The sequence below is a fragment of the Corvus kubaryi genome, unplaced genomic scaffold (genome assembly GCF_017639235.1).
Source record: "Corvus kubaryi isolate FWS band 111438036 unplaced genomic scaffold, C.kubaryi_AGA036_p1.0 37249, whole genome shotgun sequence".
In the NCBI taxonomy this organism is placed as follows: domain Eukaryota; kingdom Metazoa; phylum Chordata; class Aves; order Passeriformes; family Corvidae; genus Corvus; species Corvus kubaryi.
The window spans coordinates 4,881,233-4,907,048 of NW_024581072.1; the positions used below are offsets into that span (position 1 = coordinate 4,881,233).

At 41.3% G+C, this 25,816-nt stretch overlaps 1 protein-coding gene and 1 long non-coding RNA gene across 2 annotated transcripts in view; one reads left to right on the forward strand and one right to left on the reverse strand.

Annotated features, from left to right (window-relative positions):
* LOC121662409 overlaps positions 1-19,199 on the forward strand; it is a 28,506-nt gene extending 9,307 nt beyond the window's left edge. The window contains exon 3 of the long non-coding RNA XR_006015283.1: positions 14,249-19,199. This is a non-coding gene — a long non-coding RNA (uncharacterized LOC121662409). The remainder of the gene's footprint in view (positions 1-14,248) is intronic.
* Positions 8,041-25,816, reverse strand: part of SHB (SH2 domain containing adaptor protein B) — a 79,952-nt gene continuing 62,176 nt past the window's right edge. The window contains exon 7 of the mRNA XM_042023530.1: positions 8,041-10,552. The gene's annotated coding sequence lies outside the window, so the exon portion shown is untranslated. The remainder of the gene's footprint in view (positions 10,553-25,816) is intronic.

Below are 25,816 nucleotides of genomic sequence, written 5' to 3' on the forward strand. Positions count from 1 at the left end.
CTCCTCACATGACAAGCTTATTAGTCTTCCAAACATTAGAAGAAGGACTGCATTTTAGTTGATTAAGCATTAGAAGAGTAAAGAAGTCCAGATAGATGGAAAAGATTTATGAAAGAAATTTTTTGTTTTGCACATTGGTGATGATTGTAGATGAAAGACGCATGATGGAGCCCTGTTTTGCTGGAGCCTGCTAATGGGAAGTGGTGAATGGATACTTTGGTTTTCTCTGCTTGCCTGAGCAGATTTTGCTTTACCTGTTAAACTGTTTTTATCACAACGCATGATTTTTCTGCCTTTAAGCTTTCTGATTCTCTTCCCCATCCCACTGGATGGGAGTGGTTATGTGGGGTTTGGCTGCCTGCCGGGGTCAGCCCATCACAATCTGCCAACAGTAGGCTAACTGCCATGGTATCTGAAGTGGAGGGCTTTCAAACAAAGTAGAAGAGCCATAAGACATGGATATATGCTTTTTTTTTCTGATGTTGCTAATTTTAACTTTTCATGCAGCTCTGTAACCTCTGAGCAGAAACTGTGACTTTTGTCTGCAGACACTTGTGCAACTACAGTGACATTCTGGCAAACCTCTGGTTCCAGATTCTTCAAACAACTTCAAAGCTGTTTTCCTAGGTAAAAACACAGATCCAGACCACAAAGTAGCATCTCCTCTTGCTTTTTGTGGTGAACAATGGCACATGCTCTTCACATTTTCTTCATCAGTCTTATTAGTTCAATTCCGTCACATGTGCAGGGGACCCCTGAAATCTGGCACTTGCGGCTCAATGATCTGTTGAGCCTTGAGGCTCAGTGTGAGTGCTAAAGAAATAATTCCACAAGTAGCCTCATATACCTAGTGGGATTACCTACTCAGGACTCACCAAGAGGGAGCTTTATAGGCCTGCCTACCTCTCTCAAAAGTAAAAGATTTAGCTGGAAATGCTTAAATGCCTGCATGATTCAGGCATCAAAGATGTTCAGAGATGTTAAGGTCCAGATCTTCAATGGCAGTCATGTGCCAAGCTGAGATTTGAGTAGTCTTTGTGCCAAGCAGGAGTTCACACTGGCTAGATGAATGCACAGCATTAAAATTATGACCTTCAGGAATCCCACAAGACTTTGTGAAAATGGCATTTTCAAAGTTAAAAAAAAGTAACTTTCTGCTACTTCTTTTCATGGTTAACTATTAGTTTTCAGTATTTTATAAATCTATACAGAACATCCATTCAGCAGAATGCAGTTAAATGTTTACCATCTTCAGAAATCATGCTTTAAGGAGCTATAATGAATGGAATTAATAATGTTAATTAAAAATTTAATGCCTTGAAACAGACTGAAAATTCAAGGCATGATTAGACTATTAATGACAAAATCCTGCAAAAATGAACAGTGCTAAAATTTGGAAACTGGTCTTTGCCAGACTCAGCATTATCATGGAATTGTATAATGGTGTGGGTTGGAAGGGACCTTAAAGATCATCTAGTTCCAACCCTGGGCAGCAATGTCACCCATTAGATTAAGATGTTCAAGGCCACATCCAACCTGGCCTTGGGATGGGGCATCCACAACTTTTCTGGGCAATCTGTTCCAGTACCACACCACCCTCTGAATAAAGAATTTCTTCCTACCATCTAATCTAAATTTTCCCCACACCATTTTTTTAAAATTATTTTTTAAGCTTGAAACCATTTCCCCTTCTCCTATCACTATCTGCCCATGTAAATTGCCATTAGAAGTGTGGTCTGCCCACCACTGACCTTTCCTTTGGCCCTGTACAGAAGTATATTTCAGCTTTGTCTGTCACCATGAGATGAGTTTTTTCCTCATAACCATTAACCGTCTTCATCTTATATGATGGACTTGCTCTGGGCATGAACAGTGGTCTCCCCACCCCTCTACCTTTTTTGAAAAATAAACTTATGGCAGCATGTTTGTTGGCTTTTACCGCTGTTACACAAAACCTCTGTTCTTTTATTAAAAATATTAACTATACAAGGCAAAACATTTGCATTGTCTAAATCAGCAGAGGTACTTTTACATTTTCAATGAACAGAGAATATCTTTGAGGCAAAGAAATACAGTGACATTTATATGTACCTGCTCAGCTGGCACTGGAAGCTCTGCAAAACATTTTTCATTTCCTCTCCATCACCTACACACTCCTTACTAAGGATGAGTATTGGTTGTGCTGGTACAATTTCCCTGCCTTTTTCCTGTTTCCTTCTGTTTCTGGCTTCTGATATTTTTTTTTAATACGTGATGGTGATTACAGAACAACATTATGTGGCCCTTCAACATATAAAAAACTCTTGTGGGTGCCTTCAGTGGAGCTGTTATCTTCCCTTACACTGGAGTCCAGAGATCAGTTAATGAAATGGTACTAAATAGGAGGCTGAATCAGAAATATTATTGAGCATGAACACACCTATATACAGAAGTATGTAAAGCCCTTATATACTTTCCTCTATAGTGGTCAGACTTTACCTAAACCCATTAAACATTTATGGCTACATTTTCTTCGGCAGCAGAGTAGAAATGCCTTAGACTGTGGATTACACCTTACAGGAGGCTTTTGAAGCCACCCTTTTTTGGATGCTGTAGTAATAGAAAGGAGGATCTTCAGTGCATGGCAGTTCACAACCCCTTGCGGTTTATGATAAACAGGACCAATCAGCAAATCAAAGACTGGAATAAACCACAAACTTCTCTACAATCTGTGCTTGGTAGGCTGAAAGTTTGCTTCGAGCAACAAAGAGTGGTGAACTGCCAGTGTTAGACAAGAGATCAGTTCTTAGAAGATGTTTCCAAAACAGGTCTGTGTGTTGGATGTAGCACCACAGAATGCAACAGTAAGTGGCAAAGAGAGGAGACGAGCTTACTGGTTGGAGCAGCATTCTACCTAAGCCTAACACTGACTACAAGACAGATTCTTCACTTTAATAATAGCTACGTTTATTCTACTAACAGCATTCATGGGGAAATGGGATATTTGGCTCAAATTTTAAACAGTTGGTAATTTCATTAGTATATTAGAGTATTTCTCTATCAATAGCTACACGGCAGTATTTTCACAGAAGTGTTTCAGCATAAGAGAAAACTGCAACAAATTCTTGCACAAACTAGGCATGCAGCAACACTTCTAGATCACTGAAAATGCAGGTTCAGCACATTCTCTGCAACCTGAGATTCTTAAAGCAAAAGAAGTGAAAACGAGTAGCTAATGATATTAACTAATTGCCATTGTTCTTGTATTCCCACTGCCGCTATGCTGTTTAACATTAGATGTGCACACAGCAGTCAGCCAGACATGACTGAAAGTCTGGTCCCTTTTTCAAAACATACAAAATCTACAGTATCCACACTGACATTATAGACCTGGGTAAGCCATCTGCCAAATGTACTAACTTGAAAGTTAGCAGTTTTAACTCCCATGGCTGGTGTTTGCCTTGACAGAACAATGGTTTGATATTTTTTTGCTCCCAGCCTGAGGGCTTAGCACCTTGCTAGACCACATTCCTATCTTGCTGTAAAGAAGAGGAGATGCAAAACACCTTCTTCTGGCAGCAACTGCACTGCGCTCCATAAACGGGAGACAAATAAAGCCTGGAAACCATGGGTTTAAAACCAGGCATAAAAAAAATATGTGTCACAAACACCTCTGGGCAGGTCCAGTGTCACAGGCAGGACTGGTATCTGCTCACAATCCTGGAGCAGATGCTGTCACATGCACGGAGTGGAGACTTTGCAGGAAATCGTGCAGGCTGCCCTGAGCAATGGACTGATAACTGATTCTGCATGGTGCAGAGGGTTCCAGCTTCTCTACCAGTTCTTGGATGCCTTGGGATCTGAATGTCCCATTTCTCAAAAATGTGTCTGCTTTTTCAAAGTGGACCTGATTTTTTTCATCAGGCCCTGGAGTCTCAGCATTTCACAGAGTTATAGAATGGTTTGGGTTGGAAATACTTAAAGATTGGCTAATTTCAACACCCTGGCATGGGCAGGGACACCTCCCAGGTTTCTCAAAGCCTCATCCAATTTCGCCTTGAACACTTCCAGAAATGAGGCATCCACAACATCTCCGGGCAGCCTGTTCCAGTGCCTCACCACCCTCATGGTAAAGAATTTCTTCCTAATATCTAATCTAAACTTATTCTCTCTAAATTTGGAGCCATTCTCCTTTGTCCTGTCACTACATGACGTAAAATGTCCCTCTCCAGCTTTCCTATAGGGCACTTTTAGGTACTGGGAAATTCTGTAAGATCTCCCTGAAGACTTCTCCAGGTGTAAGATACACAGCCCTCTCAGCCTGTCTTCATAGAGAAGGTGCCCCATCTCTCTGATCATCTTTGTGCCTTTGCTGGACTCATTCCAACAGGTCCAATTCTTTCTTGTGTTGGGGGTCTTGTGTTGGACATGTGTAATGGTTGTCTGGCAGTTTGCTGCTAGCTAAACCAATCTGTGTTCTTCTGCCCAATAGCTCAGAATAATAAATTTGAATCCACAGTCAGATCTTGTAAGAAGTCAGCTGGGAAGCAACTCCAGGAGGTATCTTTCAGTTAGGGATTAATGATTCACTCCACCTTCTCTCTGTAGGCCACATCACTGAGAGGGTTATTCTTCCAGCAAGAAAAGTATATTTTAGACTTTGGAAATAACAAGCTCTTAGACAACACGTAGTTTCAGACCCAGGATTCATTTGTTAGAGAACTGAGTTGTTAGGAAACTGAATAGTTTGCAAATGTTTCACTCATTACTTGTATAAAGCCTTTCTAGTAGAGAAGAAGTAGAACTCTTTGCAAGTTGTTTCATTACCTGCCTCTTAAAAACACATATGACACCACCTATTTAAATGCTTATCTTTCAGAGGAAGAAAGCCTGAAAAAAAAGAGATAATCCTGTTTAGAACTGTATTGCTAGTTTGAATTGTGCATTACGGGTTTTGGAAGAGTATGGCTTAGATGTTCAAGAGATGAGACATGTTAGACTGAGTTTTAAGACAAATGGAGAGTTTTACCTGTTGGCATCCTTGTGGGAATTTTCGGCATGCAGGAGCAGGCTGTCTTCAGAGAGTAATGATGATCAACAATCACCTTGGTATTTTTTTTTTAATTTGGTCCTTCCTGAGTTATTGTCCACCATTATCTGAACTTCTATCAACAAGATAGAGTCCTTTTTTATAGATGCTTCAGTCTGCTCTTACTCCAGGATATGTTTTTCAGCTGACCATAATTTCCATTGGGGCATCATTTCAGTATGTCAACCAAAAAATTTATTTGACATTTTCATCTTTTTGTGTCATTCTGATTACCCCTACAGACTGTTTTTACACCTGGGCTTTTTCTCCTTGAGTACAAGTCAGTCAGAGACCCTCCTGCAATATTATAGTAGCTAAAGAAGAAACTGATATATGCAGTGATACGTACAGTACACATAAGAAGCTTTACCTGTTGAGTCTTGAAGAAACTCTTGTGCTAGATCTATGTGTGCAAGGAGCAACGCAGAGATGTTCCCCAAAATTCAGAGTTTGGCCAAAACAGCTCCTTCTCATTTCTGCATGAACTGATGTGATTATCTAATTGCAGCAAAATGCAGCACTGTTAGTCAACTTACCTACACCAGGAGTTAGTGTTTTCTCTTGCTCTGAATAAATCTGATTGGTTTGTTCACCACTTGCAGAGGAAGTGGCTTTATAGCTGGAGTGAGGGCTATCAGTACTTTTGTCCAGAATAAAAAAGGAGAAGAAGGTACCCTGGCAATTATTCATGAATCTTGTTCCATGAGTTACACTTGCATAGAATTGAGTGTGGTATTAGAGACTGTAAATTACAGGTAGCAAATGAGACTGAATGAGGCTGATTAGAAACATCTGTTTGCATACAGATACCACTTTCTGGTAATGAGCAACAAAAGAAGTAATAAGCTGAGTGAGGTTTGGTAGCTGTTTGCCTGCTTGTGGTACTGGATCTCCTTTTGTGCTCAGATGCTTATGTTCCAACTTTGAATAAATATTTAAATTCTCTATCTAGATATAAGAGAAAAAGCTAGATAGAAAGTGGCACAATATCCATGATTTTTCATATTGATACTTAGGACAGACCTGCAAGCTGCACAGTCTTTTAGAGAAAACAGGAAATAGTATCAGTCACTTAGGAATGAGAAATACATGTTGTTGAAACCACCCATTGTCTGGCACAAAACCTGCAGTGCCGTTCCTTTTTTAATGTGAATACCATTGAAAAGGATAAGCCAAGTCGATTTTGCAATACTGCTCTGTTTTAACACAGCCGTGCAAAGTGTAGAACAAAACCTTTGATCACACAACAGTACTCCAGCTTTCCTCAGGTGGTTGTCATTTTGCTTAGAACCTCTTACTCATTTCTCCTAGAAAAATAGAAGGTTCTTGTGAGAATATTAAAATTTTGTTTCTCCTTCTAGAGCGCTGGCTATTAAATGCTACATACATTCCAGGTGGGATTTTTTTTTTCTCCATCTATATGAACAATAAATCTTTTTCCTAGTACTTTAGCAAAACCCTGTCAACATGATCAGTCAAATACTGCTGCTCTAGATAACTTGAAGCAGTAAGAAGTTAGAACTTTTGTATTTCATCTTCTCAATGAAAATACCCTGCTTTCAAGTATCAAATCCCTCACTTTCACATTTGGAAAGTCCTCAGTAAGGTAACATCCTAGTCTCAGATGAGTGGTGAAAGTTTCCTATTTCAGTTTTCCCCCTTTTCCCTAGAAAAGGAAAATTGGAACTTCACCTTTTTCTTTTTTCCCTCTTAATTATGATCTGCTGGTTCTATCTTGAAATATTCAAACAGAATAATCAGTCTTACTATTGAGAAATTATATTGCTAAGTTCTATACGTGAGAGTGTGATTGCTGATCTAGTCAAGATATTTACCAATTACTGCCATGGAAACCAGCATAGCTCTGCAAGGACCACCTAAGGACTATAGCTGTTATTTGATTTTGGAAATAGTTTAATTTTTTTTCCATCATTCCAGATGGTGGGAGAAACTGTGATTGCTTCAGGGCTGCCAAAAAATTAAAGTGGAAAAAATGTGAGCAATTCTTTGGTGTCAGCCTTTGCCCTGCACATTCTAGTTGCATTACTTCTGCTTGGGGTGGGTAAGTCTAGTAGTGGTCACTTTGATCTGGCAAGCTGGAGATTTTTCTCTTAAATGTGAGAATAATTTAGAAACTTCTTACATAAAAGTTTACCTTCATCTGTTCTGCTAGCCTGGTTCTCACCGAGGTTCATGTAAACCCTTTCATGAGTATGAGGACGGAGCTTTCCAATGTGAGTCTTCTTAGCCAGCAAGGTTCTCATTAGACATTACAGGTCTGTTAGGAGAAACAAGTTAAGGAGAGCAAGTTTGGGAGTAGAAAATTAACATTTCCCCTTCTGTCTTCTGGGATGAGAAAATAACTATGATTACTCAGTCAGGGCTCGCAGAAAGAGCACAGTGCCTGAGGAAGTGAAAAGTGTTGAGGCCACAAGCAGTCAGACTGAGGGAAAGAAACTTGGAGCTTCTCCAAGCAGTCTGTAAACTGCTGTTTTGCCAAGACCAGACCTTAGGCTGGCACAGCCTAAGGACCCAGGACTTGGTTCCTCCCTGAGGTAAGCACAATTCCTGAGTAGGGCCACCTGGTACTCTAAGGACACAGTTTTCCTCTCAGACTCATATAGCCATCCTGAGGACCTGTAGTCCTCGCACATCACCTGTGAGAAAAAGTTTTTAAATGCAGAGTTTTTTGTGGAAAGCTCTCTTTTAGAACATGATGACAAGCCAGCACCATGAAAGGGAGTGTGAGATGAGCCGTACCCTGTTGTGCTCATATTGCTGCAGAGAAGAGAGGTAGACGTCGGCTGCACACCAATCAGTGTCACTTGCTTTTTTAATACCAAAAATTCTGAGTGGTGCCATGCTCACATGGGCATAACAAATACTTCTCCACTCCTAATGCTGAAAGAAATGTGTCCTTTTACCCAGGGAGGTTTCAAAGCCTACATCAGAGAAATCCTGTCATGCTTCTTCTGTTTTTTTCCCATACAAATTGATGGTGTGAATTCTGTAGCTACTCTGACATTAGATTTGCAAAATAACAGTGAAGACACGAGGATAAACACGTCTCTGTGACAGAAAATATATTCACTGCTTGTCCTTTAGTGATGTCAGCTGCCATCATTGCCTCATGGCTGATCACAGTAGTTGGACAGACTACAGGCAGTAAAAGTCAGAGGTCTGCAATTCAGACTTTTATTAATAATACAACCTAGGAAAAAACATGTGTAAAAATCTCTTGTATGTGTCATTTCCAGTTAATAATTCCTGGAAAATAAATATATTATTTCAAGTGCTCAGATTATGACAAGGATATAGTGTCTCACCTCCACTTTAAGTAAGGTATTCTGAATGTAGGAATTGCCATATATCAGAGTGCCAAGCAAATGATTTATAGTCAAGAGATGCCTTTGCTGATAAGCTTTGAGGTAAAGAACCCAGACTGGCACTGGTTCCTGGCTTTGGAGGCCTCATTCCTTCTGGCACCTCATCAAACTGCCCTCTGAAAGATTCAGCTATGCTTCTCTCAAAAGCCAGACTGGCAGCCTGTCTCTATCAGTCCTGGGGGCAGGCACTGCTGGAACCTCCCTGCTCCAGTGACCTTCCTAAATTTCTATTCTAAACTTATTAATAGCAAGTCTGTACTCATTTGTTCTTATGCCAACATCAGGTTTTAGCTCAAAAAGTTCCTTACCCAACACAGCATTTTGTAATCTGATGTTTTTACAGAAGGTAATCAAGCGCCTTCAAGCCTTCTCTTAACTGGGAGAAACAACCGTGCTCTTTCTGTATTCTTTCAGAAGATCTGTGAGTCTGCCCAGAACCCTGACTGGTAACACTGGACAGTACAGGAGGTATTAGGACTTGTTTGTGACCAGGTTTTCTTCAACCTGTGAGCTGAGATTTCTGAACCTCATACTGTGTCTTTCAATTTTCTAACTGCTTTTTCCTTTATTGAATTTTTCTGTTTAATCTCATATTTTAGTATCCAGGATACTCTGAGGTCTGTGAGTGGCATGAAGAAACAGTTATGTCTCCATATAACAGTTATATCATGTTTTGAATAAGATGATTTCTTTCAATGATGTCACAAATGAGTGATTTTGGTCATTTAAAGAATCACCTTTGAAGGTATTGACAAAAGCACATTCACTATAAATTTGTGAAAGCGTGACTTAACAAAGTTTGGTAGCAAGGTTCACTCTATTACCTACTGTACAGATGAAGCATACAGAGGATAATCAGATTATGAAGCATACTTAAAACAGTTGGATTAGAGTCAGTTTAGAATGATTCACACATAGACTGAAGATGCAAAAGGATAAGGATGCAAAATGGTAAGGGAGACCCTCCTATTGAGCCACGAAGTTCAGTGAGGACCCCCTTGCTTTCTAAACTCCTGATGGAGCCTAGGTGCAGCTCCTAGAGCACAATCTTAGTCCCAGCCCCCTGGTCAATGGTTTATGTCTAAAAGATTTGACAGTGCATGATCATTGACAAATTTAACATTTAGAAAGAGAAGCAACAGGATTTACTACAATTACAACAGTGACATGATGATAGATTCAAGATGGCAGGCTCATACTGTACTTGATAGAGGGTACTTGAATCAATTCAGACACACACAAACACAGATGCATATACGGATATAGACATTAAAAGGTACCTGTTAAGATTGACGCCAAATGTCTTTGCATCTCTGTGGGTGAAGGGTTGAGCCTCAAGGAGCTGGGTACCAGCACAAACCCCACTTTCAGTTTTCAGTGACTGTCCTGAGTCTTCAAACCTGTGAATTGGTGAGCTCCAAGAGACCCTGGGCAAGCTGCTGGCGCAGCCACTGCAGCCCAGGGGAGCTCAAAGGGCCTCACTTGGGACTGTTGTTCATAGAGCTGCAAGTTGCTTGGCTTTAGTCATCAGTCAGTCTCCATCCTGGCCTCAATCCAGATCAGTAATTTTCCTCAGAATTTCAGTAACAATAATATTGTTCCACTTGGGCTATGATTCAGGCAAGTAATGTTCCAAGGCTTTCAGAGTTATCTCTTGTCCCCTTCCTTGGTTAGGTAACAGAATTTCCTGCTATGGACCAGGATAAGATGTTTCTGATAAGTTGAAGGGGAGATTCATCACCCCAATACAATTAATCCAGGACCAAGCCTAACAAGAATTCCTCAGATCTCAGAGCAGTCTAGGAGATAGCAGGAATGCACCACCACATGTGCTACAAGTCTCTTCTAAAATGGTGAATTTAAATGAGCTACAGATTAGCTGATCTGAAAGTAGACTGTAAAACTAAATTACAGTGCTTCACACCTGGATATGTATTTTGCACTAGTAATCTCGTATATTGGCTAATAACCTTATTCATATGTCCTGGTTTTTATTCATCATTCTCTCTTGTAACTCTTTTTCCTTTCCCCTCTGAGGCTGTCCTGGTTCCATGCTGGCCATGATGTTTCTTGTCTGGCTGGTTCAATGCTTCTTGCACTGTGGACATGGAATAAATAGAATGAAAATAAGGAAAAACAAATAAAATAGTTTATCACTGTAGTATAAATTCCATGGTATTACAGATCTTCCATTCCTCACTAAGTCTTGTTTTGGAAAACAGTATCTTCTCTCTTACTCAAGCAATTGCAATAAAAATAAACAATAACCCAAAGACACATTGACATCCAGATTTTAAAAATCCTGGCCATTATCATATCCCATTTTCTTCTCCTGAGACTGGGTCATGAAGGAAGAATTTCCATTGTTTTGAGTGGGAGGTGCTAGGTTGTGAGTTAAACACTGTGGTGTGAGTTGAGTTCTGTAAAACTGAGAGCTCTCATTTATGAGTGAGAATGCCTGGGAGCTGACTCCCTGGCCCTGCAAATACATCCACTAAATTATCCCAAAGCTTCTGTGATCCAGCAAGTGCTATTAGTGCATGCCTCTGCTGGAAAGTTTGCCCACTGAACAGGTCATTCAGACTGCTCTAACAAAGGGGCCAAGAGGCGATAAGAAAAGTTCACCATAAATGAGGTGTCCTGGGCAGGAAAGCTGCCCTTTTGATGCTGTCCTGGAGTGGAGTTTCATTTGCACCTTTCTGTAACATAGCTCCTATTTAGTCTTCAGACTGCATTATCCAAGGTCAGGTTCATGTCCATAGCAAAGGCAAACGTCGAGAGGAAGCACCACCACTACAAGCAGTGCCTCAACCTCTCCAGCTGGCTCTCATGCTTCTCCATGGCATGAAGACAGTAAACAGCTCACACAAGTGTTGACTGGCTCCAGTGCTTTTGTTAAGGTTGTGCCAGGATTTTTGCTTTCCTAGGAAAGTTGGAACATAAAATACCATTAAATGAGTGGAAACTTGAGAGTAGGAATGCAGGAGCCGAACTAAGAATTTTCACATGGATTTTTTGCTGGGGAAACTCACTCTCTTTGACCTGTTTCCTGGTTTTCCATGTTATTTCAGGACAAGCAACAGTTACTTGGGCTTTGTCAGATATTTGCAAGGCTTTGTTGCTACACTAAATTTCATCTTCTGTATTTTCTTGTTCCATAGATAGGTTTTCCACTATGTTATCCAGTCCTATTGTATTAGACCATTAAAGCAAGAATTATAAATTTTTTTTAGTTTTATAGAGCACAACAACATTCTGGAGTCTGACCAGGCATCCAAGAAACAAGTGATAGCAGCAGACAGAAATTTAGATTAAAAACGGAAGTGGTAAATGTCAGTGATGCCTAACTAATTATGTTCACATTCCTCATTCTATCCTACAGCTGGGATCTTATTCTACAGCTGTATGCTTAGGTAAACTCAAGACGTATTCAGGAACATGGAATGGGCCACTGTAGTGATCCTGAACAGAAGATTATTGTTCAGAGCTAATGATCCACCAAACAGCTCTCCTGAGTAGATCCTGGACAGTGCTATGCTGCACTGTGCAGAACGGATGCCTTGGCCTTCAGTCCTTAATCAGTTTGACTTTTGCACTTTGCCTTTCTGCCCAGAACTGGATCTGTTACATCCTCACTGATTTTGGCAGCCTGTAGTGAAGGTACAGCCCAAGTCATAGGATTCTCCTGTGAAGCTGGATAAAAAAATCATCTCCACTCAAACTTTTCCATATATTAGCCTCTGCAAACTGACTCTCCCCTTCATCCTTTTCTTCCTCAGAATAACAAAAGACAGAGTCCTTGGCCAGTGCTGCAGGTCTGCAGTGCTAAGGTCTGAGTGCTCGGGTGATTTTTAAAGAAATTTTTTAGTTAGCATGGGAAACATAATTTGCGGCCTATTGAAAGCAAAATTCGAATCTTAAAGCACTGAGTGCTTTAAGAACTCGGTCATGTCATATGGGTAGTAAGTAGGAAATCCTGTTTTCACTGTTTTTCCTTTCCCCTCTGAGGCTGTCCTGGTACCATGCTGGCCATGATGTTTCTTGTCTGGCTGAGAATTTTGAACTTAGAAGACAGCAAAGATTGTTGTGTTCCCAACATTTAAATAATCTTAGGTCAAGAAAAGGCCTGAAGAAAAAACATGTCATTTTAAAGTGGATGTGCAAAACAAGTTGTGCAAATGGAAATTAACCTGAGAGAATAAATTCATCTCTGGCTTTTCCAGCTGATAAAATATACTTCTCTGGGCTCTAAATGTCATTGAAATCTTCGGTTCAATTAAATATAAATTATTCTAGTTTTCAAGTAACTTAGTAATTGTTTATTGCTATTGGTCACACAACTTATAACTTTCAGTTTCATGCCTGTTCACTTCGCAAATTGCTTGTTCTCAAGCTGAGTCAGCTTCCAACGTGCAGCATGCCATGCAGCAATGGCCCATTGCAGACATGATCCCTTTTTTGGACTTCCAAGCAGTTACAGGTTTTCTTGCAAGGAACACTTTTATTGTCACTTATTTCTGTAGTCAAAACTGTAACGAAGTGCACTTGAAATCACCTTTCTGCACCATTAAAGGCAGGAGTTGCAATCACTACTTCCAATTGGGATGAGCAGGACTCTGTGTTGTATGGAACTGGCTGGGTTTATGCTGCAGCCAAGAGATTTCCACATGTGTGGGGCAGTGCCTACGTACAGACCAAAAAGGGATAACAGTTTGGGTTATCTCTGCCTTAGGCATAGGCAAACCCATCTGTGGGATGTCTTTTGCTTAAGATCCTGGGTGCACCTGATGGGTAGTGCAGGAGTATGGGGAAGTCCAGTGTGTACCTCAAGGGGGTGTACCTCATCTTGGGTGAGAATAGCCGATTAAGTAAACTGTATGATGTTATTTGCTACATGCATATAAAGGTATACATACTGTTTATCATCATTTCTATGCTGCTATACACCCTTCATCACACAGTGTGCTTCACAGTATCCATCTCCTCAACTCCAGATTTTCAATCTCCGCATTAATGAACTTTGATGAAACTGCATGAGAGCAGTAGTGATGGAATCAGAATTGTCTACAGCGTGCCACAATCAGACACTACACACCATCTTTTCTGCCTGACTGTTACGACAGTCCGGGGTCATGAACTAAATGAATGCAACAGACTCTTATAAGGAGGGTCTATAGACTTAGGGAATGACAGCAGTGGGTATATCAATCAAAAGATAGGGAGGGATGCTGGGGAGCATGGGACCTGGCATGACAAAAAGGGTATGGGATAAGAGGCGGGTCCTCGCCTGGATTTTGCTGGGATAGAGTTAATTTTTGTCTTAATGGCTGGTACAGTGCTGTGTTTTTGATTCAGTAGGAGAATAATGTTGATAACACACTGATGTTTTAGCTGTTGCTAAGTAGTACTTGCTCTAAATCAAAGACTTTTTGGTTTCCTGTGTTCTGCCACATGAGCAGGTGCACAAGAAATTGAGAGGGGACACAGCCAGGACAGCTGATGCGAACTGGACAAAGGGATTTTCCATCACACGGAGTGTCATGCTCAGTGTATAAACTGGGGGGAGCTGGCCAGGTGTCACCAGTCACTGCTCAGGGACAGGCTGGGCACCAACCAGCAGGTGGTGTGCAGTTGTATTGTGCATCACTTGTTTTCCTTCAGTTGTATTATTTTTTTTCTCTCCTATTTATTACTGTTGTTGTTATTGTTGTAGTTGTTGTTGTTGCTATTTTATTACTGTTGTTGTTGTTGTTATCTTTACTTTGTTTCAATTATTAAACTATTCTTATCTCAGTCCACAAGTTTTGCCTCTTTCCTCCAATTCCTATTGCCATCCCACCATGGGGACGGGTGTGAGGGAACAGCTGCATGGTACTTAGTTGACAGCTAGGGTTAAACCATTACACCTGGTTTACACATGTTGCACCTGCTTAACTGAAATTATCTCATCACAGAAAGATCAAGTGCATGCTGCAGACATGGTGTTGGTTCATCAGTGAACCTAGTGCAGGCAGACAGAGCCAGAAGCTTGCAGAAAATGAACTTGGAAGATAGGTTCCTTTGATTGTAACAAAGGCAAAGTGAAACAGAACATTCAGGGTATTCTGAAATATTAGAAATAGGTTTAAATAAATTGTATGCATATTCATCCCTCCAGAATTAGTAAAAAATTTGCAGTGTAAACTCTGACTTCTAGAAATATTCAGGGGGAAAAAAAATCAAAACAGGAAATAAGAATATCTGGGAAAAAAGAAAAAAGGCAAATAATCCAGGAATGTAACAATTAGTGCTAGTAACCCATAAAAATGCATATAAAGGCATCCACTCAGTCGTTACTGGAGTAAAAACATTTATCTCTAGGACATGCCATACTGTTTCAAATAATCAAAACTGTCCAGAGAATTTTGAATGCTAAATGAGGTCCACTTCAACCAATGTAGAGGATAAATACCTCACCACTGCTATCTGGGTGACAAGATATATGGCATGAGCAGTTTCATGGAATTCCTCAACAATTTTTTCAACAATAACAAAAAATCTAAGTCAATCAAATAACTTACTCTTCTTCGGATCTCATCTCCATGCCCCAGTTCTGCAAAATGTATAATCATTGTTTAAATCTGACCCACATACTAAGACTCAGCTTTAATCTGTGCAAAAGCCACCCCAAGAAAGACAGATCAAAAAGTTGTGCTGAAGCTGTTCTGAGCAGAAGCAGGTGCTGAGTCAGTGGTGGTGATTCTATTTTCACTCTTTGTTTCTCCTGCCTCTTACTGCCCTAATGATGCTGTGTGTTGTTCACAGCCTGGGAGGTTCAGAGGATAGCTCTTTTTGAAAACACTCTCTGACAGAGACTTTCAGATGCTATTGCTAGAGGACATGTGAAAATGCTATTCATGCAAATAATTAGCCTTGTGCTTCCTGAAGCCTTCTCTCACAGCTGGCCTCTGGGGGAGCAGAGGGGCATGAATATGAAATAGTTGATAGAAGTATTGGGTCAACTATAATAACATGACTAATTTTACCTGGAAGATAATTTCTTTCACAGCTTTCATGCATTTCAGAGAATACTACCATTTGGCCTCTAGTGGCTTTGGGAATACTTTATTCTCAATTTCCTATTATTCTGGATCTCTCCCAGATGAAGAAATATCTTTCCTTAGTAAAGACATGGGCACATTCATTTGCACCTGTACTGCTTGTTTTACAGCCAGTTAGACTGGCTGCGTGATACGACATAGGAAAAATAATGAAAATGAGATAATATAAGATAACTTATGCAGAAATCCAGCATCAACATTGTTTTCCATTGGAGAGGCATGGCAGACCAGATTCAGGTATTGTCAAGAAATGAAAAATGCTTGTGAACTTTCCCTGGCCGATCCAAGGTGTTGTATTGCATTTTATGCCACTAAAACAGTAACAATGATAACAACAAACAAGCATGCCTGTCAGGCACATGTTAATGCAAGTTGAAATGACTGCTGTATGCCTCTCTCCCTGTTAGAAAAGTGTGGATAACTCACTGAAAAAGTTTTCTGATGATAGTACTGATCTGGGAGAAAGAATGTGGTAAATTGAAAAGCTGAGATTTTGGATTATGGCTGAGCACAGTTATAAGTGTAGCAACTACCTGGATTGGTTCACTGTCTTCTGGCTAGGTAATTTCTGTGTTTTCTCAAGGTGTTATGTTTCTAATTGCAGGATATCTGAATGCTGTACAAGGGTAACAAATTTTATCATTCTTCGCAGAGCTCTGAAAGGTGGCAGTTGTGCACTACTTTTTAGAGTAGCTGCCTAAAGATTCATTGCATCTGATGATATATTATTCCTCATTCTTTGCTCTTCTTGAGTTAAAAACCCCAAAGAGACACAGATTTCTGGTTAAATTTAGTGCTGAGATATTTCCCCATTTGTTTTCATTAAAAATTCCCTGATCCTTTTCTGACCCACTCAGAATATGAGCTCAGTGGAAATGTTGGTGAACCCAGACTGATCACTAATGAGCTGGAGCTGACCTCTGCACTTCATGGAGATGAATTTTATCTTGCATTTATTCAATTATAACCAGAACCTTGAAAAAAAATGGGGTCTAGTCCACAGATAACTGAAGGCAATAAAACTTTTAAACATATTTTGAAAGTCCTTGGATGAATTTTTGTTTATGCCCCTTGCATGTGGATTCTCACTGAAATCTGAAATTCAAGCCCTAGAAATAAAAAGTCAGTATTCTCAAAAGAAAAGAAAGACATAATTATTATGTGCAATTGAAGAAAAAGTATTTTGAATGGGTAAAGGTTATATCTGGGCTTATAACAGATCCATTTTTCACTGTTTATCTAGACCTGCCAGTGTAACCTGAAACACTCCTGTGAGATCATCAGACGGAAGATTTATAGCTAGCTGGGATTCATTTAATCTGACTGAAGAAAACCAAAGTCTACAAGAACTTCTACAGGAGATCTGGTTCTTACTGGTATCAGTGTCCTGGTTTCTGTGTGATTGAAGCTGCCCTGATTATATACCATACTAGGGAGGTAACTCTCAGATGCCACCAGCCCCATCACCGTTACCTGGGAAGCTTACATGGGCCGTGCTGGTCTTGCTCAGTCCAGAAGATGGTATCTGTCCTGAACAGCTTTGACAGAAACCGACAGCTTAGCAAACAGATGAGAAGCCCATGTGGCAAGAATTTGGCATGAAAACACACCCTAAGAAGGCAGACACAGCATTGTGCTGTGTGGAGCTGAGATGCAGTTAACACAGGCTGCCCCCTCTTGATGGCAGCATGAATGCACTTTGCTGTCAATGGTGGTTTTACCGCATAACGACAAAAAATTGGGAGCAGCGTCCCCTGCACTGAGAGTGTGATTCCCCTCTGGAAGGGATAATTATGCGTGGGCTGTTTACTCCTGGTAAAACAGTTAAGTGATATCCATGCCGCTTGCAGAAAAGCCTAGATTACGTGGGCTTTCCCTGTAAAAGCATGCAGTAATCAGGCAGATCCACATACCTTTTCTCCTTCACAACCGGGCATGAAAGGACTAGATGGCTAGAAGCTGTATTTATCTTCTTCAGCTGCTTTCTCTTCAGCTGCCTGTGCAGTTCCTGCAGTGCGATGGGGTTTGATGAAATTACAAGGATGTAAATTTGACAAGGTATTCCCATGTCTGTTGGGATGCAGACAGTTTTATGAGTTTTCCAGACTTGCAAGGCATTTAATTGGGCAGGCATAGCTCCCAGGAGAAGGTATTTTTAGTTCTGTTGAGTAATATACTACCTCCACTGGTCAGATTTATACCATACTCAAGCTATCTGAACTGTCATGCTTTTCTCTTGCGTTATTGTTAACTGCATGACAGATCACACTGCATTTGTCCGAAGTATAGCAGCACATGTGCATCACCTTGGCATCTGTCTCTGGCTTATTATTGTACATCTGTTGGTTGTCATTCAGAGCTCTTTCACACTTAAATGCATGTACTCACCAGGAGCTAATCACCAAAGCTTGCCCACAGTGCCATTCTAAAGATGGAAATCTTTGGATGGGATACCCTTCCAAACAGATTATTGGCCATATTGCCATGAGGACAATCTCACAAGGAAAACGTCTCCTTTGATTACTCTGCATGACTTCCCCTTTAATGCAATTTTTAACTGTTATTTTCAAACTTTTTTGCGCCTCTTCCTGTAACATCCCATCTTTGACATTTTTCTCCAAGCACCAAATCTTGTAAAGGTCTCACAACATCTGAACTTCTCTGTTACATCATGGAAGTACATGCTTTAAAGAAGCCATTCATAATTAAACCCTGCTTTTTCACATCTTCTGTACATACAACTGTAACAGTTCTTAGTTCCTAGTTCCTAGTTTTCTAGGTGGATTCTAGAGTCTGGGTTTTTAAACTAATATAATGCTGGATCCTTCCTAAATTCACAAAGGTCTCTGCCAAACAGGGAGACCTTGTAACAATCCTTCCTTAATCCACTCCTCCTACCTAGCATTTTCAGATGTGTATTTTTTATTCAGACTACCTTCCAAATTTTAAAAACTCATGATTAGATTTTTTAATGCCTGATTCATCTATTTTGAGAGAAAATCCTAAGCTGAATACTTCTTTTTGAATTGCAAATAACATTTTCATTGACTTTTTTTCACCCATGATGCTTACAATTCTTTTAACTGGAATAAATATTCTAGCAGAAAATGAACTGCAAGGAACAGATTTTTTGATGTAAAATGAAAGGATCTATTGCTTCATGGAAGTTTCTTCTTGAAAACAGAATGTGAAAATGAAGACAGTTGCTTTTCCATAAAGAAAGGCAACCTTCACTGTCTGAACTTAATCACAGTCTTCAGTTTGGAATATATTCTTCATTCCATGTTTTTTAAATCAATTCACAGCATCATAAAGCTTCCCTAATATATTGACACTCCCTCCAATATTTTACTCAGTCAGATGACCAAATTCCACTTAAATTAATAGCAGCTCAAAGCCAATCAAATACAGTAGATTTTCTTTCTACATGTGATTACACTATGGGAGTCAGGAGATAATTGACTGCAAAAAAATACAAAATTTTGAAAGAATTTTCCAACTTTAGGTACAATTGAACTTGGAACAACTATTCTAAATATTTATGCTATGCTTGAAGTTATCTGGAATGCTACTGAAGAGTTTCTAAAAGATTTTCAGTCTGACATTGACTCCTTTTATGTAGTAATAAAGACCTAATTTTAATTATAACATTGTGACTCATTCTGGTTGGGCAAAGGATCCTTAAAAGAACCTGTCCCCATTGCATTGGGTAGCATTAGGTAACAAGGACCACAGGGTGAAATGCCCAACAAAGCAGCTCCAGGACTGGAAAACATTTCTTTCTGGTGCAGGAAGTGCTGTCACTATTTCATTCAGTTGGGACTGTGAGGTGGGTGATGGAGTCAACACTGGCACCAGGGCTCAGGGGTTTGTGTTGGGATCCAGGCCCTGAGCCCACAGCACACCCAGGGCTGGATTCTAGGTGAATCACAACTTTGGAAGGCCCAGCTAGCTCTGTAGTATCCCAAAGCAGCTGGACAGTGGCTCAGGTCAAGGAGGGATTCCTGTTGGGCTCTCATTGTGTTCCTGGGGAAATGCTGTCTTCACAGGCCTGGTGGCAAAGCTCCTAGAAGAGAACAGAGAGTGGAGACAGGAGCCCACCGAGGCAGGGCTGAGGTCTGAGCTTCAGGGCATTGCCTGGCTGAGCACCCTCCCCTGTGCTTCCTTCCTCAAAGGAAGCCCAAGGTTGCAGAGTATTCCCTGGCGCTGGGAGGACGCAGATGCAGGTTGCCTAAGTGGAAGCGTCTTCATCAAAGAAGAGATGTCAGGATCCGACTGAGGCAGGTAAGCCAGCCCACAGCAGGCTCACAAACAGCTGCTGGCTGTACCTCAGCAAAGGGCAACAGAGCCTGGGGAGAAAAAAGCTGCCACTTTGCTCTGCAACCTGGCAGCTGCTCCAAGACACAGCTCTGCTGAAAGCCTGGCCGGCTGTACACTGTGTTTCCCTGGAGCAGATACAAAACCTGTAACCCAGTTCTCACTGCTACAGTTGCTGGCAACCATGAGGACTGACCTGCTGTGGCCAGTTAAGAGAGCCAGATCCCATCCCTGCAGCAGTCTTTGCATCTTTCCAAAAATGGCCTAGGGACAGAAGGCTCTGGGGCAAGCAGACCTCTGATGAAGGCAACTCTAGGCCCATTAGGAAGCAGAGGAACAAACCTTCATGGCTGGGACAGGCAGGTCCTAGTGGGTTTCTGCCCTACTTCCTGGGCTTGTGGAGGAAAGCCCAGTGGAGAGTGGCCAGCAATGTCAATTGTCAGCTGTGTGGAGGAAGGAGGTTCCAATGCCTCCTCTGCTTTGGGGCAAGGGAAGGTTCTATGTGAGGGTCAGCCTGGAGAGGCAGAGGACAGGGCTTTCCCTAACATTGCAGGGGTGAAGTGGAGGAAGATGGGGTTCTGATTGCATCTGGGTGACACTGGACGCACAGACGAGCATGGTGAATGTACTGGGTCTGGCTAGGATGGAGTTAAATTTCCTGGTAGCAAACATTATAGAGATGTTTTTTGTACTTGTAGCTACAATGGTGTTGATAGCAGACCAATGCTTTGGTCATGCTGAACAGGCCTCACACAGCAACAAGGCTGTTTATTCGTACTCTATCTGATGGCCAGTAGGCTGGAGGTGGGAAAGAGTGTGGGAGCACACATAGCCAGGACAGCTGACTCAAAATAATCAAAGGGGATATTTCATACTATATGATGTTGTACTTGGCAGCAAAATAGAAGTGAAGGATCATGGGAGGGATTTGTTATTAAGGTGTTTGTCTTCCAAAGTAATCACTACACATACTGAGGCCCTACTTCCCAGGACACCACCTGATGATGAGAAAGAGAGAACAAATATTTTTACTTTGCTTCCATGCATAGCCTTCGGTTTTCTTCATTGAACTGCCTTTATCTTGACTCACAAGCTTTTTCATCTTATTTTCTCCCCTGTCCTGTTGAGTGATAGAGCTGTTCGTGGCCACTTGGCATCCAGCTGAGGTCAACCCACCACAGTCCTTTTTGGCATCCAGTATGTGGATTGAGACAATGGGAGTTTTGAATTGAGCATGCTATAGCTATAGCAGTTAGGAACTGGCAGGTTTCTGTGTCTTTGAAGTTGGCTTGCTGCACTGAATACCTCTTTATTTTGTTGAGCTTTGGAACATGTTAATACATTGACAACACCAACAAGTAGAATAAAAAAGTGTGCTAGGTGGGCAGCAGGGTTTATAGGGGTGGGAGTCTGTGATTTGATTTCTAATGAATTAAATCACAGAGTCTCTAGAATCTGGTGAAGAAGTCAAGCCTGAGTTCTTTTGGTATTGAGAAAACATTTGGGGCTAGCAGTTAGAGCAAAGCAGGGCTAGTGAGCAGCAGGGCACCTGGGCTTCCTGGAAAACAACAGGATCTAGCGCTCCTTTCCCCATCCTCACCTCTTACAGGATGCATCTTCTGCCAGTTGTACCTGTGCTGAGGGTTGATGGTTATGTCTGCTTCCTTGGTGTTGCAGGTAGTTTTGCATCTATGTCCCATTACTTAGCTGAACCTGGAGCCTCAAAAGGCCTGGCTGAAGTCTGCCTCATGAGGGAGCTGTGTTCCCAGGAAAAGAGAGTGAGTTGATTTCCCCCAGGATATCAGTCCTAGAGACCCAGAACGGGGTTGAAGGAAATCTCCCTTCCCTCTTCCCGTACTCCCTGTCGAAGGAGTGTCTCTACACAGCCCCCAGTGGTGTCCCATAGAGACACAGGAGCAGAGAACATGAGGATTTAAGGCTGTGGGGGACAGGATACGGGGAAAACAGGATGACTGCCTACCTGTAGCAGGGATCCACTTCTGGAGGAGTTTCCTTATGCTCAGTCTCTATATTGAACAGGGCCCCACCTCAGGCCAAGCTGGGGGGTGTTCAGTCCTCACAAGGCTGGAGGACCTTCCTTGTAACCCAGTATTGGTGCATTGAGGTTAGGAGAGTGTTGGCAGTTCTGGGCAGAGAGAATACAGAGCCCTACCCCCTTCAGCCCCTTCAGGGTCCTGAGGACTGCACTGACTGGCTGCATCAGGACCAAATATGCTGGGAGTGGCCACAAAATTTCAGTTTGCATAAAAATGTTCATAATTTTTTTAAATTTTCCAAGACTCAAACCAAAATACTTGACAGATAGATTTCAGTTTTTCAAGTAGGTAGGCAAAAGGAGGAGGAATGGGAGATTAAGATGAAGGAAGGAAAGAAGAAATGCATCTGGAGAGACAAATATAAAAAGTGAAATGAGCAGAAGCAAGCCAAACACAACTGCAATTTTCATTGCTGTTGTTGAAATAACCAAAATTCTGGGATTCAATAACAAGAAAATTTAATGTGGAGAAAAATAATGATATGATGAACATTAAGCTAGGATTTAGCATAGATGAAAGAAAAAAACTTTAAGAAATTGTAATAGTCCCCACTATAAATGCTCTGGGTTTGGTTAACATGTCATTTTTTTAAAAGCAGGACAATTCTGTTTTGCCCACGAACCAGCCTCCTTCTTCAGCCACTGGGTGGCCACAGCTGTAAATGGAAGACATAAAAACTGAAGGGTAGATGCACATGCAAGCACTCAGTGCCTCAATGGGTAAAAATCAGAGCAGTTCAGCAGCTTTGGCCATCCCAGAATAATATCTCTTGCTGTCAAGCTCCATTTTCACATAACTTCTATAGAAACTAAACCTACAAATGGAACAGGATGCAGAGTTATTTTTTGTTTATCTCTTTGTTTGTATTTTCAGGCATGATTCTGAGCCAGCAAGCCAATCTCAATCCAGTAGTAAAATAGCAGGTGCATAGGGACATAGAAAGTCTGAGGCTAAGCCTGAAAACCAAGGTGATGTGTCAGGATTAGGGCAGAGTCAGGGAGATACAAGGCAATGAGTTACCTTAGTGAAGATACTACAGAGTAGCACAGGTAGGGGTCAGCAGTAAAGTCTGAGCGTAAAAGCAGCTTCCAAGTGCAAGAGGGGCACACTCTCACCTTTAGTTTTCCTCACAAGAGCTCCTGTTAGTGACAGAGCAGACCCTGGACTCTGCAACTCAAACTCTTTAACTCAGCCAATACTCAACACCTTGAAATCAGAATTATTCCAGCAGTCACATGGTGACAGCAAAAAAGATAAGTAAGGGAAGGGGCTGGTTTTTTTGTTTAACAGAGGTGAAGAATAGCCTTAATAGCTGTAAAACTGGTGCAGCTAATGGCTGGAGGATGTCTGGGCTGTAGTAATTATGAAATGATAGAGTTTTTGAGTTTCAGAGAATTAAGGAATGTGGTAAGGAGAACTACTAGCTTGGACTTCCATAGAGAAAACTTTGGCCCAGTTGAGAGAGTCTCTTTGGAGGCACTTCAAAGAAGGTATTGAGGTGCTGGGGTGAGTCCAGAGAAGGGCAGTGAAGTTGGTGAAAGGTCTAGAGGATAAGTCCTATTAGGAGAAGCTGAGGGACCTGGAGTTTGTTTAGTCTGAAGAAAAGGAGGCTCAGGGGTGACCTTCCTGCTCTAAAACTCCCTGAGAGAAGGTCGTAGCTAACTGGGGGTTGGCCTCCTCTCCCAGGCAATTAGTGACAGGATGAGTTGGATATCAGGAGGAATGTCTTGATGGAAAGGATTGTTAAAAATAGGCAAGGGCTGCCCAGGGAAGTGGTGAAGTCACCATCCCTGCAGGTGTTCAAGAAAGGACTGGACATAGCATGACCTAGCTGACAAAGTGGTGATCAACCAAAGATTGGACTCGATAGTCCAGAGGTCTTTCCCAGCCTAAATGATTCTGCGATTCTGTGCAGAAGTACCATCCCTGTATACCAAAAGACAAGTGCTGGAGGCAGTGGGTGGGGGGATTGGGGGGAAGAAAACCAGTCTGAACAAGAGAGTTTTGCCTGTGACTCAGTAAAGAAAAGAGTTTATGACCCTTGGAAGAAGTGGAACTCCACTCAGGAAGACTACCAAGACTACCAAGATGCAAGTTTGTATGGAGAGAAAATTAAAAGAGCCAAAGCCCACCTAGAACTTAATTTGGCTACTGCAGTAGCCAGCAAAATGTTTCTATCAATACATCTGGTGAGCTAGAAGACACAGATGGGGAACAGAATGATGGCCTGATAATCCAAGGAAAAAAATTAGCAATTGATACACCACTTAGACACACACAGGTCTATGGGGGCAAATGGGATCCTCCCAAGGGTACATGGTTTAGTGGTTGATTTGAAGCATAAGGTTAAATGTTGGATTTGATCACCTAAATGATTCTATGTTGATATGTTTATATGGAAATAAAAATAGTCTTAATGTGTAGACACAGCAGACAGATGACAAGATCTTAGAGGCTGTCCTCTCTATAAATGGATCTAATTACTGGAGGTAAATAATAAGACAATTTCAGAGGAAAGTTTACTACATTTGTGCAGAAAGGAGATTATGAACGACCAACAAAAATCAAAGACATTGTTTACATGGCCCTTATTTTTACAGAACTGGTAATAGGTTGAAACCATGGTCCATCCTGGCCCTACAAAGTTACTAACTGGAATCCTTTTATTATAATAATGTAATACAATTGTATCACATAAGTTTGTATTTGAAAATAATGAACAATAATTAATTAATAAGAAAATAGGGAGTGCAGGGCTGGTTTTTGCAATTAAAGACCAGACCAAAAGTGCAGAGTCTAAATGAAGCCAGATCCAAAAACGTTTTAGACATGGATGAGCGTGTGATGCCAACCATGAGCAACACGACCTTCCTGTTCCACAGAACAGTCTCAGAAGAAAAGTTGGTTTGATCAGTGTAGTGGCTCCTAATGTAACTTCTTTGTCCTATGTGGGAGACCACACAGTCTGAGAGAGAAGTCAGGAGGGTCAGTGTAGCAGTTCCAGCCTTACTGTGTGTAGTCTCTAAGGATGTAGGGTCCCCTGCGTTTCTCCCAAGATATTAATGAATTCTCCCCTTTTCCTCCCCAGGGTTTTGTTTAAGCTCTCTTCTCAGTCTCTCTGGATGCTCATCAAGTTTCTTTAGTCTTTCCTCATAATCTCTTCAACTGGGTTACCTCTTGCAGGTCTCTTCTGTGTCTCTCTTGAGGGACCCTGGACAATATCTGCTACAGACTGGTAGAGAATGCCCAATTCCTGACAGACTTACTCAAATTCTGTGTCTCACACTTGGCTCTTGCCTCACTGGCATTCAGTCTGCCCTTTCTGAAAGCATCTCCACACTTTCTCCATGACACTTTTACAACTCTCATAGCAGTTAACAAGCTGCTTACCTGTAAACCGTTCCCTTATTCTTCTCTATTCTTTCATACTAAATTTCAGCCAGGCCCAGCCCATACCACCTGACACAATCTAGCCCTTATTCTATAAACAGTCCTGTAACTCTTTCTATATATTAATTTCATATAATCATCATGTTTCAGTCATCCCCATGGCTTATGAAACTCAGTAGATTTCCAACCATGCTGTTGATATTTCTACTGTAGTTAGAACCATTGTTTCTTGGAGGCAGACTTGGGGAATGGGTTAATATAATCAACTTGCCAACAACCTTCACCAAGCTTTTGTCTTGGAATTGTCATCAGCAATAAATGCAATTCAGGGACCCTGAAAGCAAAGGCAAGGTTTGGTCTAATCTTATCACTGAACTAAATACAAGGTGCAGAGCACTGAAGTCGCCACAGCATCTCTAGACTGTGCATACCTGGTTCTCAGAGAAAGCTCAAGGCTCAAGACAGGTAATCACAAGCTGCAGAAAATTGGATTGTTCA